Source organism: Antechinus flavipes, chromosome 3 (assembly GCF_016432865.1).
Source record: "Antechinus flavipes isolate AdamAnt ecotype Samford, QLD, Australia chromosome 3, AdamAnt_v2, whole genome shotgun sequence".
Classification (NCBI taxonomy): Eukaryota; Metazoa; Chordata; class Mammalia; order Dasyuromorphia; family Dasyuridae; genus Antechinus; species Antechinus flavipes.
Window position 1 is genome coordinate 71,200,761 of NC_067400.1, and position 19,637 is coordinate 71,220,397.

The window sequence follows — 19,637 nt, forward strand, 5'->3', positions numbered from 1 at the left end:
TTATTTTACAATTTTCCCAGAAATATAACATGCTATATAAAGTGTCAGTAACAAGGATTACTCCTCAGAAAAAATAATATAGATTTAGGTCTAGTACAGCTAGGCTACTTTCTTTCTTTTTTTTTTTTAAAACTAATTAATTAATTAATTATTTTATTTTGCTAGTAAATCATAAAGATATTTATTTTATTTTTTATTTATTTATTTATTTATTTATTTTTTGTACTTATTTATGTCTCAGTTAGAAAACTAACTGTAGTTTTTTTTAATTTTTATTTAATAATTACTTTATATTGACACTCGTTTCTGTTCCGATTTTTTTTCCCTCCCTCCCTCCACCCCCTCCCCTAGATGGCAAGCAGTCCTTTATATGTTGGATATGTTGCAGTATATCCTAGATACAATATATGTTTGCAGAACCGAACAGCTCTCTTGTTGCATAGGGAGAATTGGATTCAGAAGGTATAAATAACCCGGGAAGAAAAACAAAAATGCAGATAGTTCACATTCGTTTCCCAGTGTTCTTTCTTTGGGTGTAGCTGCTTTTGTCCGTCATTTATCAATTGAAACTCAGGTCTCTTTGTCAAAGAAATCCACTTCCATCAAAATATGTCCTCATACAATATCGTTGTCGAAGTGTATAATGATCTCCTGGTTCTGCTCATTTCACTTAGCATCAGTTCATGTAAGTCTCGCCAGTCCTCTCTGTATTCATCCTACTGGTCATTTCTTACAGAACAATAATATTCCATAACATTCATATACCACAATTTACCCAGCCATTCTCCAATTGATGGGCATCCATTCATTTTCCAGTTTCTAGCCACTACAAATAAGGCTGCTACAAACATTATATCCCAAAGAAATACTAAAGAAGGGAAAGGGACCTGTATGTGCCAAAATGTTTGTAGCAGCCTTATTTGTAGTGGCTAGAAACTGGAAAATGAATGGATGCCCATCAATTGGAGAAAGGCTACTTTCATTTGCAGTTTTTTTTCCCATAAATTCTCTTAACCTTTTGTTTTTCCAGATATATTTTGTTATTATATTTTTCTGGATCTATAAAATAATTTTTCAGCAGTTTGATTGGCATGGCACTGAATAAGTAAATTAATTTAGGTAGAATTGCCAGTTTTATTACATTAGCTTGGTTTACCCATGAGTACTGATATTCTTTCAGTTGCTTAGATCTGACTTTATTTGTATGAAAAGTATTTTGTGATTGTGGTCATATAGTTCCTGACTTTGTTTTGACAGGTAGACCATAGGTGAAGGGACAGGTTAATTCTTCGAGAAGCTCCATAGCTGTGAGTCATAACATCTGAAGGAGTTGCAAAGCAGCCTTTACTGACACAGGTGTTGCTTGTAGTCTGGGAATGAAATAAATTGGAGGCAGAGGGAAGAGGGAAGAGGTCAGGCAATGCAACTGCCTCTCACGTCAGAGGTCAGAGAACAGCAACTGCCTCTCAGTCTCTTTATATCATTTTCCTCCTCCTCCTCTTCTTCCTCCTCCTCCTCCTCCTCGCACATGAAGAGATCCATTCTACAGGTATGAGTTAGACCTCCAGCAGCACATATCACAACAGATAGACTCTCAAATATTTTATATTATCTACAGTTATTTTAAATGGAATTTCTCTAACTCTTGCTGCTAGACTTTGTTGATAACAAATAGAAATGCTGATGATTTATTTGGGTTTATTTTATATCCTGCAGCTTTGCTAAAGTTGTTAATTGTATCTAGTAATTTTTTAGTTGATTTTCTAGCATTCTTTGAGCATACCATAATAACATCTGCAAAGCGTGATAGTTTCTTTCCTCATTACCTACTCTAATTCTTCAATTTCATTTTCTTCTCTTATTGTTAAAGTTAACATTTTAAATAAAATATTGAGTAGTGATGGTAATAGTTAGCAACCTTGTTTCACCCCTGATCTTATTGGCAATGCTTCTAATTTATCCCCATTACATATAATGCTTGCTGATCTATTTAGATAAATACTATTTATAATTTTAAAGAAAACTCCATTTATTCCTATGCTCTCTAGTGTTTTTAGTAGAAATAGGTGTTATATCTTGTCAAGTTCTTTTTCTGTATCTATTGAGATAATCATATGATTTTTGTTTGGTTACTGATATAGTCAATTATGCTAATAGCTTTCCTGATATTGAATCAGACTTGAATTCCTGGCATAAATCCTACTTGGTTATAGTGTATTCTACTAGTGATTAATCTCTTTGCTAATATTTTATTTAAGATTTTTGTATCAATATTCATTAGGGAAATTAGTCTATAATTTCTTTTCTTTTCCTGGTTTAAGTATCAACACCATAGCTTTGTCATAAAAGGTATTTGATAGGATTTGGTAGGCTCCTTCTTCCCCTATTTTTTCAAATAGTTCGTGTAGTATTGGAATTAATTGTTCTTTAAATGTTTGATAGAATTCACTTGTAAATCTATCTGGCCCTGGAGATTTTTTCTTATGGAGTTCATTTTTTTTTTTTTTTTTTCTAAAATGGGATTATTTAAGTAATTTATTTCCTCCTCTCTTAATTTGGACATCTTAATTTTTGTAAATATCCATCCATTTCACTTAGATTATCAGATTTATTGATGCAAAGTTGGGCAAAATAACTCCTAATTATTGTTTTAATTTCTTCTTCATTGGTGGTAAGTTCATCTTTTTTATTTTTTGATATAGATAATTTGTTTTTCTTTCCTTTTTCTAATCAAATTAACTAAAGTTTTTTTTTTAAAAAATAAAACCAACTCTTAATTTTATTTTATTTTATTTTATTAACTCAATAGTTTTCTTTTCAATTTTATTAATCTCTCTTATTATTTTCAGAATTTTAATTTTGGTATCTAATTGGGGGGCTTAATTTGTTATTTTTAAAGCTTTTTTAGTTGCATACCCAATTCATTTTCTCTTTCTCTATTTTTTTCAAGTAAGCATCTAGAGATATAAAATTTCCCCATAGGACTGGATTGGCTATATCCCATAAATTTTGTTATGTTATTTCATTATTGTTATTCTCTTGGATGAAATCATCAATTGCTTCTATGATTTATTGTTTCATCCACTCATTCTTTAGGATTAGATTATTTAGTTTTCCATAGCTATTTACTACATGTAATTTTTATTGCATCATTAGCTGAAAAGAATGCATTCACTATTTCTAACTTTCTGCATTTGATTGTGAAGTTTTTATGCACTGATACGTGTTCTGCTTTTTCTGTTCCTCATTAGATTGTGAGCTCTTTGAAATCAAGGACTATTTTTTACTTGTGTGTGTGTGTGTGTGTGTGTGTGTGTGTGTGTTCCCAGTGCTCATCACAGTACCTTGAATATGTATTTAATAAATTTAATAAATGCTTACTGATTATTGACTCTTATGAAAATAGATAGGAAGGAATATGCTCAGTGTTTTTCTCCAGCAGAGAAAGTTTCTATTGGAAAAAACAATTTAGCAGTTTTGTCATCTCAGACTATGTGTGCTTTAGTAGAAACAGTGTTTTATTTGAATTTAAAAGGACCTGGATTCAAAAGCTAGTTCTGCTACCAATTAGACACTTAACTGCTGGATCTCAATTCCTTCAAATGAGAATTGGATTCAGTGAAAGCTTCCTAAACTGTCTGTCATGACCCCATATGGGGTAGGATAACTGAATATTGGGGTCATAAAATTATAATTTTTTAAAACAATAAATATTTGATTTGCATATTTATTTTAAGTACATATATCCTCAGGGTCACATTTAAGAAGCCCTGATTTGTTGACCATTCATGAACTTATTCTCTTCTTTGTCCAAAGTCCTCAGAGTACTGTTTTGAAAGATTTAATTGATGTTCATTCAGGATTGGAATTTAAGAATATTTTAAAAGAATTCAGTACTTAGCCAAAGATACTATTAATAGAAATGTAATCTGACTTCCCCATGGCAAATTGATGTTTTATTTTTTTTAATTATTATTATTATTATTGTTTTTCCTAGTTACATGTAAAAACTTTTTTTTTGTTATACCTGTTCATTCATTTCTACCTGTTTCCATCAATATCATGTTGGGAGAGAAAAAATCAGAACAAAAGGGAAAAACCACCAGGAAAAAAAGTGAAAATAGTATATGTTGATCTACATTCAGTCTCCATAATTCTTTCTGGATGTGAATGGTATTTTCCATACAAATTTTATTGGGATTGCCTTGGGTCATTGAATTGCTGAGAAGAACCAGGTCTATCAAAACTGATCATCACACAATCCTGCTGTTGTTGTGTACAATGTCTTCCTGGTTCTGCTTGCCAAATTTATATATTTTAAATTCCAATTGGTAGGTATATACATATGTACCAAAGGGCAGATCTTGTACCCTATAGGTTTATTAAAAATGTTTATAAATAAAGCTGAAGTTTTCTTCAGCACAGGGGATAATCTCTTTTATTAGCTTTTAGGAAAGCTGTTACTTTTATCATCTTTTCCACATTAAATCTCAGATTTCAAATCAACTTTTAGCTTTTATTTTCAAATATCACTCAAGTATATATTTTTATATGCCCAAAGAATTTCTAAAATAATTTTTTTTTCTTATCTATTTCATTATTACTGGCCCCTAGATTCCTAAGTTTACTTTTCTTTCCATAGTTCCTGTTGATTTGATTATCCTATTTGGATATGATAAAAAAATATAAAAAAAGAAAATGTATTCTAATTTTAGAAATATGCTGCAGCTGCCATGTTATGCTCTAAATGACTTAAACTTTGCATAAATCTGCTGGTTACCTGTTCTGGAAGCTAATTGATCATTCTGTGTCAGGAGTATGCATTGTAAAATCAAAATGCTTCCATCATAAACCTTCAAAAAATGCAAATTCAAATTATTTTGGGGATCAAAAATACATCAAAGTATAGAGAAATTCAAATAAAAAAAAATAGCCAAGAAAGCCAATGAATTCAATTAAGAATAAGCAGGAGCACTTTAAATGCTCCACTTTAAATGACAAGTTTTCAAAAATGCCAACAAACTTTGAGTTTCCATGATCTACTGAATATATTGAGACTGCTAGAGCTATAAGGAAGTATGACAGTCATTTATGTTCCCATTGGTGCCAAAGCCTATATTGAAGTAATTTGTGAAAGTGAAATGTTAGTTACCTCCCAGAATTGTTGCTACATGCTATTGCAGAATCCTTCTATTGAAAGTTACTTATTTAGCACAGTAGTATACCTTGACAACTACAATTAAAATAAAACAAATAGGACAATGACTGATTTTTTTCCACTTCAATTAAATAACAATCATTTATATTCTAAGTCTGCTTGATTCTCTTTTTATACCTATGTCTTAGACATCATTGAGATGATGTCAAGTATTTTCTTTTGTAATAATATGTGGTTTTTCATTTTCTTAGCTCATAGAGTTCTGCACGCATAGTTTTCCCCCTTTAATTAGAGTCTACTCTTAAATGAATTCCTGTCTGATTAAAATGTAGTGATTTTACTCCTTTGAGGATCTTGGTATTTTGTCCCCTTTGAGTTCTCTATAATTGCACACTGTCATGATTCTCAGAGTTGTTTCTGCAGTATAGAATCATGTTGAAAGACTTTTTCATTCCTTGCTTGTTTATTTACTAAAAACCAACATCTCAAGTCATAAAATTCAAAAGAACTCCCAGTTGGGATTTAAAATGATTCAAACCATTTTGTGAGGTCACAGATATCTGGATATGTTATATTCTGACCCAATTCAATTTGATTCACCAAATATCTAACAGGCTCCTCCTAGGGGATATGTACTAACAATACAGAGAAAAACCAAATAGGCTCTGCCCTGGAGGAATCTACATTCTACTGAAGGAAACAGAAAATGTATAGATAATTAAATATAAAATTAACAAAAATGTTTTCAAATTGCAGAGTAAATTCAAGAAGGAAAGGATATTAATAACTGAAAGGCTCAGAAAAGTCTTCCTAAACTTTAATCTATACCAGATTGATAATTCTATCTTTCTCAATCAGAAATTCTTTGGGGGGATTTAGAAATGCCACAATTGCATTTATTTGGAGCAGAGTAATGTCCAGATCCTCTTTAACCTTTGAGTGACAGATATGTGTGTGTGTGCTTTTGAAAGAGAGAGAACACCTCCATTATTCTTTTTTAATTCAATTTTTATTTTATTTTCAGACCAAATTCTTTTCCCCACCATCCCTCGCCTACCCATTAGGCAGGCAAGAAATAAAAAACCATTACAAATATGAAATAATGCAATGCAAATATCTGTATTAGCACACTAAAACAAAACAAATAGCAAGGGAAAAAAATGCTCCAATCTTTGATGGATCATTGTGTTGATCAGGATTATTAAATTTTTCATGGTTATCTTTAGAATATTACTGTTACAGTGTAAATTGCTCTCTTGGTTGTCTTCATTTTGCATCTGTTCTTATGCCATCATAGGTATTTTTGAAACTAGTGTTTTATCATATTCCTAGATCATAACTTGTTTTGCCATTCCACAATTAATAGGCATCCTTTCAGTTTCTAAATCTTTACCACAACAAAAGGAATAGGTCTTTTCCCTCTTTTCGGACCCAGTAATGGTATTGACAGGGCAAATAGTTTACACAGTTTAACAGCTTTTTGGTCTTAGTTCTATACTGTTTTTTAAAATGGTTGGTCTAATTCACAGTTCTATCAACAATAATTCAGGCGTCTGTTTTACTCAGTTCTCTCTAGCATGTGTCAAATTCATTTTTAGTCATGCTAGCTAATTTAATGGATATGAGATTATACTTTAGCATTGTTTAGTGGGGGGTTTTCTATTTAATTTTTTTCAATTATATGTGAAATGTTTTTTAAATTTATTTTAAAAAATTTAAATTCCAAATTCTCTTCTTCCCTTTCTCCACTCTTTTCTCCTAGAGAAGACATATAATTTAAGTAGATACCTATGCAGTCATGTAAAACATTTTCATATTAACCATGTTTAAAAATAAAACACAGACTTCCCCCTCAAAAAAAAATCCAAGAAAAATGAAGTTTAAAAATATGTTTCAATCTGTACTTAAATTTCATCATGAGCTGTTTGGAATTGTCTTGGATTATTGATCATTATTTCATACAGCTCAACAGTTTATTTATTGACACAAAAAATCTGATATAAATATCTTTGTTCATATAAGTTCTTTTCCTTTTTCTTCTATCTATTTGGAATAGAAACCTAGTAGTGGAACTGCTAAGTCAAAATGTGTGCACAGTTGTAGAGCTCTTTGGGTATAGCTCCAAACTGATCTCCATAAGGGATGGATAATTTTTTTGTGTGTGGTAACTAAGAATTGTACATTAAAGGGGTCCATCAATTGCAGGATGACTAAAAAAAAAGTGTAGTATATCATTATAATAGAATATTATTGTGCTATAAGAAATGACAAGATGATTTCAGAAAAACCTGTAAGATTTACATGAAACTGATATATAGTGAAGTGAACAGAACCAGGAGAATCTTATATATAGCAAGAGTAATGTTCAATGAAGAACTAGGAGTGACAGCTATTCTCATCGATACAATTCTAAAGGACTAATAATGAAATATACTATCTGCCTTTCAGAGAAAGAACTGATATTTATTGCATACAGATTGAAACTTGCTACATTATTTTTCACTGTTTTTTCCTTTTTATTCAAGTATTCTTGAATAAACTGATTAATAAAGAAATGTTTTATATAATTGCACATATAAAACCTATATCTGGTTGCTTATCCTCTCAGAGGCAGAGTAGGGAAAGGATGCAACTCTGAAATGCAATGAATTCAACTCTTGTAATTTTCAAATCTCTCCCCCACAGCCCCATTTCTGCTCAAGAAAGAGATAAAATTATAAATTTAGCATAAATTCTAGTCTAGGAAGACTTTTTTGAGGCCCTTCAGTTATTAATATTCCCTTCCTCTTGAATTTACTTGCAATTTTAAATTATTTTTATGAATTTTACATGAACTTTAAGAACTCATCAAAACCCTTTTTCTGTATTTATTGAGAAAATTATATTTGTTTTTTAAATGGATATGGTCAATTAATATAGTTTTCCTAATTTTAGACCTTTCTTATATTCCTAGTATAATCCCTCCACCTATTTCTCCCTGGTCACAGCATATGATCTTTTTGATGTATTTCTATAATCTCCTTGTTAGTATTTTTTAATATTTTTGCATCAATCTTCAGGAAAATTGATTTGTAGCTTTCCCCTCTCTTTTTGCTCTTTCTGGTTTAGGTATCATCATTATATTTGTGTTATAAAAGGATTCCTTTTTGGTTTATTTTTTCAAATACCTGGCATAGTCTTGGAATTGTTTGATAGAATTCACTTGTAAATCCATATGGTCCTGGAGATTTTTTTCTTAAGGAGCTCATTCATGGATTGCTTAATTTCTTTCTCTAAAATAAGATTATTTGAGTATTCTTTTTCTTCTTCTGTTAATCTCAGAAATTTATATTTTAAATATTTATCCATTTCACTTAAATTGTTAGATTAATTGACATATAATTAGGCAAAATACTTCCTAATAATTGATTTAATTTCTTGTTCATTAATGGTAAATTCATCCTTTTCATTTTTGATACTGGTTATTTAGTTTTCTTTTTTTTAAAATTCAAATTAACCAATAGTTTATTTTATTTAAAAAAAAAAAACCCAGTTCCTCACATCATTTATTAGTTTAATGAATTTCTCACTTTCAATTTTATTAATCTCTCCTTTGATTTTTGGGATTTCAAATTTGGTGTTTAATTGAGGATTTTTAATTAGTGGTTTTTCTTGTTTGTTTTTTTGTAAGTTTCATGCCCAACTCATTGATCTGTTCTTTCTCATTTTATTGATGTATTTGCAGATATAAATTTTCTCTGAAGTACTTCTTTGCTGTATCCTATAAATTTTGGCATGTTGTCTACTGTTATCTTTTTAATGAAGTTATTGTGTATATTTATATTTATATTTATATATATATATTTATATATTAATTTTATATTTATTCTCTGACCCACTCATCCTTTTGGATTAAATTATTTAGTTTACAATTAATTTTTAGTTCACATATCCATAAACTATGGAACTATTATGTTTTGAATGTAATTTTATTGCATTATGGTCCCAAAATGATGAATTTAATATTTCTGCTTTTTTTGCATTTGGTTGTGTGGGTTTTATGTACTTGTATATGGTCAATTTTTGTGAAGGTGCCATATGCAGTTGGGGAAAAGGTATATCCCTTTCTATTCCCATTCAATTTTACCCAGAGGTTTATCATACCTAACTTTTCTAAAATTCTTTTTATCTACTTAACTTATTTCTTTTTTATTTTATAGTTAGATTTACCTAGTTCTAAGAGCAGAAAGTTGATGTCCTCCACTATTTTCTTCCATAACTCATTTTGTAATGGGCTGAGGCTCAAGTTGATGCACTGATATCCCAAGCATGTGAGGCTAAATAGTAATTGGACCATACTCTATTAATATATAAGCTTGGAGAAAGAATGGCCCCTGCCCACTCTTTGTGCAAGTCCTGATGTGTTGTATAGGAAATGACGATTTTGGTGGGTGGAGGCAGGGGAGTGGAAAAGGAGTGGGAAGGAGAGACTACTGGCTGGCGTTTTGACTCAGCTTCTCTCATTACCATTGTGATGGCTGTTCAGCTCAGATCTTCCTCTGCTGGCTGGCTTACTGTCGCAGCTGCCCATATTGCTATCACTATCACAATCCTTCTTGTCCATATTGCTATCGCAATCCTTTTTCATCTCTTCACTTCAATAAAGATTGAAGATTTTTCCCTTAACCTGAATTCCTGACTCCGGCTGATTTTAAATACACAGTCATCACATCATTTGACTTTTTTTTTTTTTTTTTTTTTTAGCAAAATGTAGTTTCCTTGCTGAACTATTTTAATCAGATGTATTTTTGCTTTTACTTTATCCAAAAATTATGTCTGCTATCCCTGCTTTTTTTTTTCAACCTCAGATGAAGCATAATAGATTCTGTTTGAGGCCCTTATTTTTATTCTGTGTACATTTCTCCAAGTGTGTTTCTTCTAAACAATATAGTGTTGAATTTTAGCTTTTAATCCATTTCTGCTGCCCACTTCTGTTTTATGGGAAAGTACATCTTGTTCACATTCACAATTACAATTTTTATTTATTTCTCTCCATTGTTTTTTCCCTGTTTACTTTCCTAACATCTCTTTTTACCCAGTTCCTCCTCAAAAATGGGTTTTGCTTCTGACAATTGTCTCACCTAATCTGCCCTCACATCTGCCAGCCCTTCTCTTATTCCATTACCCCTTTACTTTTCTATAAGGTAAGATACTTTTCTATACCCAGTTGAATGTATATGTTTCCTCTTGGGGCCAATTATAATGAGAATAAGGTCCAAAACACTGTTCACTATCCCTCCCATCTTTCTCTCCACTATAAAAGTTCTTTTTTTTTTTTTTTGCACCTTTTTGATATGAGATAATTTTCATCAGTCTTCTTTCTTGTTCCATCTCCTATTGCATCCCCTTTTCTCAACTCAATTTATTTTTTTTTAAAATAATCCCATCATTAACTCATACCTGTGCCATATGTCTATGTATACTCCTTTTAACTTCCTATTTAATGATAAAGTTTCTAGGAATTACAATTATTATCTTCTCATACATACAAACAATTGTGAGAATGATTTTGCTATCCCTACTCAATTCAACCAGCATTTTTTTCATTTCATAGTGATTTAGTGTGCATCAATCATTGTTCGTGAATTAAGCAGAATAGGATTAAGTTTGAATTACTTCTGATAGTTAATACTTAGGATTAGAGTTATGATTAATCAATCTGCTGTTTTAATGACAATTCCCATATATTGATGATTATATTGTTTTTTATTGATATGTACCATATATGTGTATATACATATATATGTAATATAGATTTATAATTTATCATTGAGACCTGAGTTAGGAATAGAAATAGAGAAGTGTTTCACTAACCCCTTCCTCACTCCCATGAATGACCCTTTGTTCTTGAACTTCCAAAAACCAGAGTTCTCCCATTTTTTATGTTCTTTTGTGCTTGACATTTGTAACAAACAATGAAAAGTCTCAAACTGATATTGCCTAGTCACTAACTAAACACTGGTGTTTGGAGGACATTTTCCTTGACCAAATATAGGAGTTCCTTCTTCTAGTCAAATATAAAAATTCCTTCTTTTAGCAAAAACATGGACTTCTACCTAGTTCCCTTTACTAATCCATAATTTCCTACGTTTGGGTTTTCTTGTCTCTAAAATATCATGTTTGGAGACATGGGGAAGGGAAAGTAACTATCAATTGGGAAACTCAAAAAAGGCTCACAGAAGATCAAAACTATCATAGACAAAAGAAATATTTGTGTGTAATTTTTTTAAATTGCAAATGAAACTTTTCAAGATGTCTTGACATAACTAGCTTTGGTGGGAAGGATTTCATTTTTTAGTTTGGAATTCCCAGTAAATCAAGCAGTGAACAAGCATTTATTAATGGATAATTAAGAGTACATTTTTGGCAGGCTTTGAACCAGCCTGTATACTCTCTCCCCAGCCTTCTCCCTCTCCCTCTTCTGTACCTACTGCCTCTGTGGTGTGCAGGAACCTGTGACTGGGTGCTGTTGTGTTAGCCGGTGGCCACAGGAACACATTTTGAGACCTATAGCCTGAGTCCCCATTCTCTGACTCACTGCTGGAGGCAGATTTTCCTTCAGAAAATGTAGGTTTCTGCTTCTCTTGCTTACAAAGTCATCTTTCTGGCTATACTGTAAGTCTATACTGACAAATAGAATAGACAAATTAACAAGAACTGCTAGGGTCAATCATAATAACTGTAAGCCAAAGAAATGCTGACAGGAATACAAAAAAAGTTGTCCAGTAGAGCAAATGGGAAAACTATGCATAGAAGTCATACCACAGAGCAAAATAGCATGGATTTCTGAAATACCTTGCTTTGGTTATGGTATTTGTAATAAGAAATGCCTTGTTGGCACTTTATCAATTGTCAGTTTACTCAGTAACCCAAAATAGGAAACAACATATTGATATCGTACCAGTGCCTTCAAACTTTACAAGGTTTGTCCAGGAGAAATTTTGGGATTATTGGTAACCAATATTTTTGGAAAAATCATCTGTCTTGAAACTTTTAGCAGGAAAGAAAACAGCAAATCTTAAAAAAAATATGATGATCCACCACATTGGCAAGAAATCTTGAGTTACTTTGGAGGATCTGAGTTGCAAAACTATTTCACTAAGATTCTAGAAGATAATTAAAAGCAATTGTCAAACCTCAATATGTGGACCAGATTCCCAAAGCTGCAAAGACCACTGTGAATTCTTTTTTGAACCAGAAGGTAAAACAAAGACCCAAGATATTGTGTGTCAGCAGGTTAACCTAACTCATTTCAAAGAATGAAATGTTGAATACCTTTCAAAAAGAGAGTTGCAAAGATTGTCTCTGCTTTTGTTTGTATACAAAAAGCACGTATTTTCATGTTTAATGAATCTTCTAGCTACCTAGATATTAAGCAGCAGCTAAAAAACTGCCATGACTATACTGTCACTCATAAATCCTAAAAGATATATCATTGTTGTGTAGCATAATCTAAGTGTTTTAAATTACCTCTCTGAATTCATCTGTTGTTTGCATGAAGAGCCAAGTGCTTATAATATTGTCACAATGCCTTTTAGCATAAGAGAAGGTATAAATATTTTCTTAGATGGTTATGTTCCTACAGAAATCTCACAATTCAGAGATGCATCACTGGTTTTTAAAGTGGCTGAGATTGCAATTAAGGAAGAAGTGGAAATGTGTATGTATAAATATCCAGGAAAGAAGAAAAAGTTGGGTAAATTTGAGTTTGCAATCATTGATGGAGAATTTATGCATTCAGAAATCATAGGGAAGCTAGTAGAAAATGGTACTGGCAAAACTAGGTTCATCAGAATGTTTGCTGACCACCTTAAATCTGATGAAGGAAGGGAGATATCAGTTCTAAATATCAGCTACAAGCCACAGAAGACCAGTTCCAATACAACAGGAATAGAATGCCAATTACTACATGAGAAGTTATGAGATGCTTATACTTAGCCCAAATTTGTCACTAATATAATGAAGCCTTTTCAGATTGAAAACATTGTAGATCAAGAGTTGCAGACATTATCTGGTGGTGAATTATAAGATGTTGCTTTAGATCTTTGGGCAAACCTGCTGATGTCCATTTAATTGATGAACCATCTGCATATTTGGATTCTGAACATATTTAATGGTAGCCAGAATTGTCAGATGTTTCATTTTCTGTGCAAAAAAGACAGCTTTTGTTGTAGAACCCAACATTATCATGGCCACCTATCTAATAGATCAGGTCATCATTTTTTTTTTTATGGCATTCCATCTAAGAATATACTTGCAAATGGTGCCCAAATCCTTTTGGCTGTTATGAATACATTTTTTTTTTAAATCTCAGCTTGAAATTACTTTCAGAAAAGATCCAAACAACTACAGGCCAAATGAACTTAATTCAATCAAAAATGTTGAACAAAAGAGTGGAAACAACTTTTTTTCCTGTATGATTAAGCTAAGAATATTGATAATACATTTATACAACTAAATATAATCATAATTTTTAATGTATATAACTTTACTCAAGTTTTAGAATGTCCACAACATCTGGAGTTTGAAATATGATCTACTTTATCTGACCTCGGAAACTTAATAGTGTTGTTTATTATTATACTTGAAACATCAGACACTACCGCTTTTTTATACTCATCTGACAAACCTACGTGATATTCTAAGATGAAAACATTTCAAGTTATTTGAATTGCCTCCAGATTTTCAAAACTTATGGAGAGATTTTCAACAGAAGTGTAATTTATTAATATACTAAATGCTGAACAGTGTTCTTTATATTTTAAAAATCTTTTAAGATCTTCTGTACTATATGGTTTACCCACATATGTCAAGATGTAGTCTGTTCTTATTTTTAAAAGCTAGTCAACAACTTAAGATGAGGATTTGATAAATGAAACTCCATCAGAAGTTTATACATATTTGAGCATGTATGGATACATGCACATACATGTATGTGCACACACATATATGTATGTACACATGCATGTGTATATATGTATATGTAAATACATTTCATGTATATTAATTTTTTTTTGTTAATTAGGTATGATGTTCCTGACCAATCATTAAGGTTAAGTGGTTTAATGTGTTAAGAATCTTAATTTGAGGTGGAGTGGGATGGGGTGGGGAAAGGAACCTTCTCTACTAAAACAGATTTTGAGCAGTCTGGAATTTATAGTCTTGGAGAGTTGCCTGAAACTCGCATAGAAGATTAACTGGCCCATGATCACACAGTATTGGAGTCAAGATATGAACTTTGGTCTTCTCTCAGCTGGTAACTCAGGGAAATTTTGGATTGCTCTTTCCCTTTCCATTTTCTTCCTTAGCCTAGATCTTTCAAGTTGTATCTGTAAGATGTTAAATAATCTACACATTGCTCTAAGCTCCTCCTTTCCACTTTTCAATTATTATAGAATCACATGTTCTTAGATAGAATTATTTGATGACTATCAGAGGATTCATTGGATAGTTGCTGGCTATTCATTATGCTTTTCTGACATTCACTTGCATTGCAGTGCTAAACTTTGTAATGCTAGAGGAAAAATCCCACTATACAGAAACTGAGCAGAGTTTGGTTTTGTTGATTTTTTTCTTCAAACTGAAGACTCTATTGCACAAAGAACAGGAAACTCCTATTCAAAATGAAAATATTCTGCACACTTCAATATGACATTCCATATCTGAACAGTAGGACATTTGGAATGAAATTGAAAAGGCAGTTTATATTGTTCATAGTGTTGTGTATGTGTCTGTACCCACTCAGAGCATAAATCAGAATGTTTCAGGGAGGATGGACTGCTTTGGTTTTGAAGTGCTCATAAAGGCTTACTCAGCTACTAGATCCAGGGGGAAAAGAAAGGTTTCAGGGGAAGTTCTCTTCCTTACAGGTGCAGCATAAAAATGACTTGGAGCTCAAGGCCACAGGAATCTTGGAGGAAGTAAAGGGAATAAGATGCTCAGAATTTATAATGTACTCCCAAACGAAAATAGCATTAGCATCCCTAATTTTCTTGTCCTGGAAATATTTCTTATGATTATTGTATAAATCTCATCTAAGTAATTCAACTGTGAAAAAAACTTGAAATGATTTTAGTTTGTCCCTTTAGGCACTGAATTAATTTTTCCTGCTTTTAAAAAAAATTAAAAGTAATTCTTTTCTTTAGCGAACCCTCATCTTTCTTTAATATTCTTTGACAAAGATATACTAGAAATAACCCAAATTAAGTATTTCACTGTTGGGGTTTTCTTATTTAGAGACCTGGTTGCATTTAGCTCTAAATTCTTCAAGTAACATCACAACCTTAATTAGATTTAGGTAGTACCTTAAGGACTACAAAGTTCTTATTTATTCTCATTCTTGTATCTTCACAACAACTCTATGAAGTAGATTTTACTAGATGAGAGAACTGAGGCAGACAGAGATTAAATGACTTATACAGGGTCATACATCTACTAAACATTCAAGACAGAATTTGAACTGTCTTCCTACTCTAATCCTGTACTGTCTTCACCACCACTTCTAGTTACCTTATCAAATCCCTTATTAGCCTGAATATTTTCCCTTGCTCCTTGAAGCTACAAAGTTTTTCTAAAACTTCTTATAATAGAATCATTGTGAAGTAATGGATAGAGACTGCTCAGGAAAAGCTATATTTACACTTTGCTTCTGAAATATACTGACTGTGTATGACCTCTCAAAGCTCCAAAAACATAAATATTGAACAATTTAAGGCTATAATTTATAGAGAATGTCCTGAGTGATATTGATAGAGCGAGTTTTTTCACGTGGAAGTTCCCTATACCAAAGAAATTATAGCTCTTGTTGTTCAGTCATTTTTAGACTCATTTGATGCTTCAAGATCCTCTTTGAAGTTTTCCTGGTAAAGATTTTGGAATGATTTTCAATTTCCTTCTCCAGCTCATTTTACAGATAAGGAAACTGAGGCATGACTTGACCCATGTCACACAGCTATTAAGTGCCTGAGGACAGATTTAAACTCGGGAAGATGCACTTCCTGACAAGACACTAAACCCCTTTATTCCTTAAATTTGAATATAGTTTTAGTATTAGAAGGAAGTACTTAACATGGACCACATAGAAAATTTCATGCTTAATGCATTTTTAATCATAGAAGATATCAAATTAATCTATCTCAATATTTCTGAAAATGAGCCAAAGAATGACTGCTCTTGGAAAATAGGCAACATATTTCAAACATCCAGATAATATACTAGAATTTTTGATTGAGCTGTGGTTTGTACAATCTTCCCAGTTTTTCTTATCAGTGATATACAAATTTATTAGTTAATAAAATGGTGAAAGTTGAGAAATAAGGAAGAGACATTTAATTAGCTTATTTGAAAAGTTACCTGAAAGAAACATGTCAAATTCAGCTTTTGAGAAATCCTTAAGTATAATTGGTTTGGTTTTTTTTTTTTTTTTGAGCCAAATTTGCAGTCTTAGTTTTTTTTTTTTCCTATACTTTTAAGTAAATGTATCTGTTTCTCAAGGTGTAGCTAAAGTCATCTATCTTTACCTTCAGGTGAAGGGCCCCTGGAAGCTTCACTGGGCTGCTCTTTAATATACAGGTACACAGGTCCTTTGTTGGACCCTTTTCAACAAAGTATGATTTTGGTCTACCAGAGTTTGCCTCTATTGGTACAGCCTTTGCACTAGAGAATGTGAGAATATTGTGATGTGCGTTGGTGGAGGGGAGTACCCATGAAGATGAGATCATGGTTCTTTCAAAGTATCCAAGTAAATAAGTACTTATTAAGTACTCAGAAGTCTGTACAGTTCAAGACCAATAGGAAAGTACAGATCCTTGTTAAGAGGTCAGGATTTAAGCATAAGCAAAAACTTGGATTTAAAATTTGATAAATCAGGGTTTTGAGAGTCAGTGACAGCAATTCTTTAGTATTTTACTAAAAATATATATTTATGACTTTGTGGAAGAGCATCAGGATGGTTTCCTGAAAGAAGCAAATTATTAAAACTTAAAAGGGAAAAACAGAGGGTAAGCAGTCTTATATGACTTATATGATAAGAGTTTAAATATTTTTCTCAAACTGGAAAAATGAAGTCAGAAAATCAGAATAAACAGAAAACCATTATGAAAATAAGAGTCAAAGTGATGTACATCTGTTGAAATAAGAGGTTTAAAAATTAAAGTTTGAATACTATATAAGAACATTTAAGGAATAACCTATTCTTATCCTTTACATATACGTACACACTTTTGTGTCTACAAACAATACACATTTATACACACACACACACACACACACACACACATATACACACAAATAGACTCATTATTTTCTGGGTAAATGATAACTATGTTACTCCATGTGTGTATACTAAAAACTATTACAATTAGTCATTCAGTTTCCATTCTATCTATAAAGGTGGTCATTTTCAGCTTTTTCTTTTATTGGTACTTTAACAATTCAGTCTATAGTGAGTATTTTCTTTTTTTTTTTTCTTTCTCATGGTTGTTTCCTTTTGTTCTGACTTTCCTTTCCCAATCTAACTCATATGGAAATATGTAAAAAATAAATGTACATAAAAAAATTAAAAACAATTTAGTCTAAATACTATTTCTTAAGCACTGATTATGCCCAATCCACAAGGGCTACAAAGACAAAAACAATATGATTTCTGCCTTCAAGGAGCATATTTTGTACTGGAGTGATGTGATTGTTGTGGTTCAATCATTCAGTCATGTCCTATACTTTGTGACCCTATGGATCATAGCATACCCTCTATTCTCTACTATCTCCCAAAGCCTGGCCAAGCTTTCATGACACTATCTATCCATCTCATCCTTTGTTGCCCCCTTCTTTTTTGTTTTCAATCTTTTTCAATATCAGGATCTTTTCTTTTTTTTTTAATAGTATTTTTTTTTTAAAAACATGAAAAGATAGTTTTCAACATTCATCTTTTTTTTTTTTTTAATCCGGATCTTTTCTAAATGATCCTTGTATTCTCATTATGCTGCCAAAGTATATTAAGCTGAAACTTCAGTATTTTTCCTTACAATGAATAGTCTGAATTAATTTCTCTCAGTATCAACTGTATAAATGTAAATAAAAACAAGGTATATGAAAAGCATTACATCATTTCAAAGAGGAAAGTAATGGGGGGTGGGAGTAGTAGATTCTGAAAGACGTCTTGTAAAAGGTAGTGTGTGTCCTGTGCTCAGAAGGGAAGTAGAGATTGTACAAGGCAGAGCAGAGATAAAAATGAATTCTAGGCATAGGATGAGACTTATGCAAATGCATAGAGATGAGAGATGGAATATTATATTTAGAGAACAATTAATAAGTTGTTTGACAAGAACAGAGTTCAAAAAAGAAAACAGTATAGTATGTGATTAAAAAAATAAGTGGGAGCCAAATCATATAGAGCTTCAAAAACCAGGCTGAAGATTTTGTACTTTATCCTAGAAATAATATGAAAACATTTAAAATTTTTTCAGTATGAGTTGACAGTCAAATTTGTTTTCAGAATAATAGTTTGGTTGTTATATGAAGGACAAAATAAGAGAAAGGGGAAATTGAAGAAGAATCCAATTAGGAACTTTTCTGTTGTCCAGTCAATTGATGGAAGTGATCTTATTTGTTTCTCTCTCTGTATGGCTGATACTTTTGCTTAATATAAGACACTATGTATTTTATAATTATAGTCATTTTGCCCTAACTGCTACATAGTTTGTAGTTGTATATAGTTGAATTCCAATAATTTGGCATTTAATCAGAAGTGTATTATATAAATTTTTACAAGCATGCCCTATCTCTTCAGCTAGATTACAAGCCTCTCAAAAGCATAGTGTGTATTTGCTTCTCTGCCCCAAGTACAGTATCTTTCATGTAATGAGTGTTCATTACATTTCATCCATAAGTTGATAATGAATAGATGAATAGCAAATTTAGAATGATTAAGGGAGATAATAAGGTTCCAACTGCTATAAATATTTGTCACCCTCTTGGCTGGCTAGAGTACCTGAAACTCATATCAGTAGTCATAGTTACATCACAGTTATTTTTGAAATATCCAACTTGGATCAATGGGGAAATGCAGTTCATATCTTAGAACAGAATTTTTTTCCTATACTATTCTACCTCAGTCAGATTGACTCTAAGGTAATCACTTATGGTAGAGGAAGAATTGGGAAAAAAAAATGTGTACCTTGTGTGGAAAGGGACATCTAATAATTTTGTCCAAACCCAGTTAGCCCTATGTACTAAAAGAATCATAGAGGAATTTAAATATAGAACAATTTGGTTTTTCATCTGAAGTGGGAGGGATAATACATCAGTCCCCAGGTTCTTGGTCACTTCAGTGAGTGTTTTACAAAGTCTGGGAAACATAGACCTTTCTTCTGAGAGGATAAACTTAATTTTCTTTTCCTTTGCTTATTTAAAAAAAAATTGCTTTTTGGTGGAAAAAGGCTAT

The 19,637-nt window shown here is 31.8% G+C and overlaps 1 pseudogene; it reads left to right on the top strand.

Moving 5' to 3' along the window:
- Positions 1 to 19,637, top strand: part of LOC127557025 (ATP-binding cassette sub-family E member 1-like) — a 44,687-nt pseudogene that overhangs the window by 10,083 nt on the left and 14,967 nt on the right.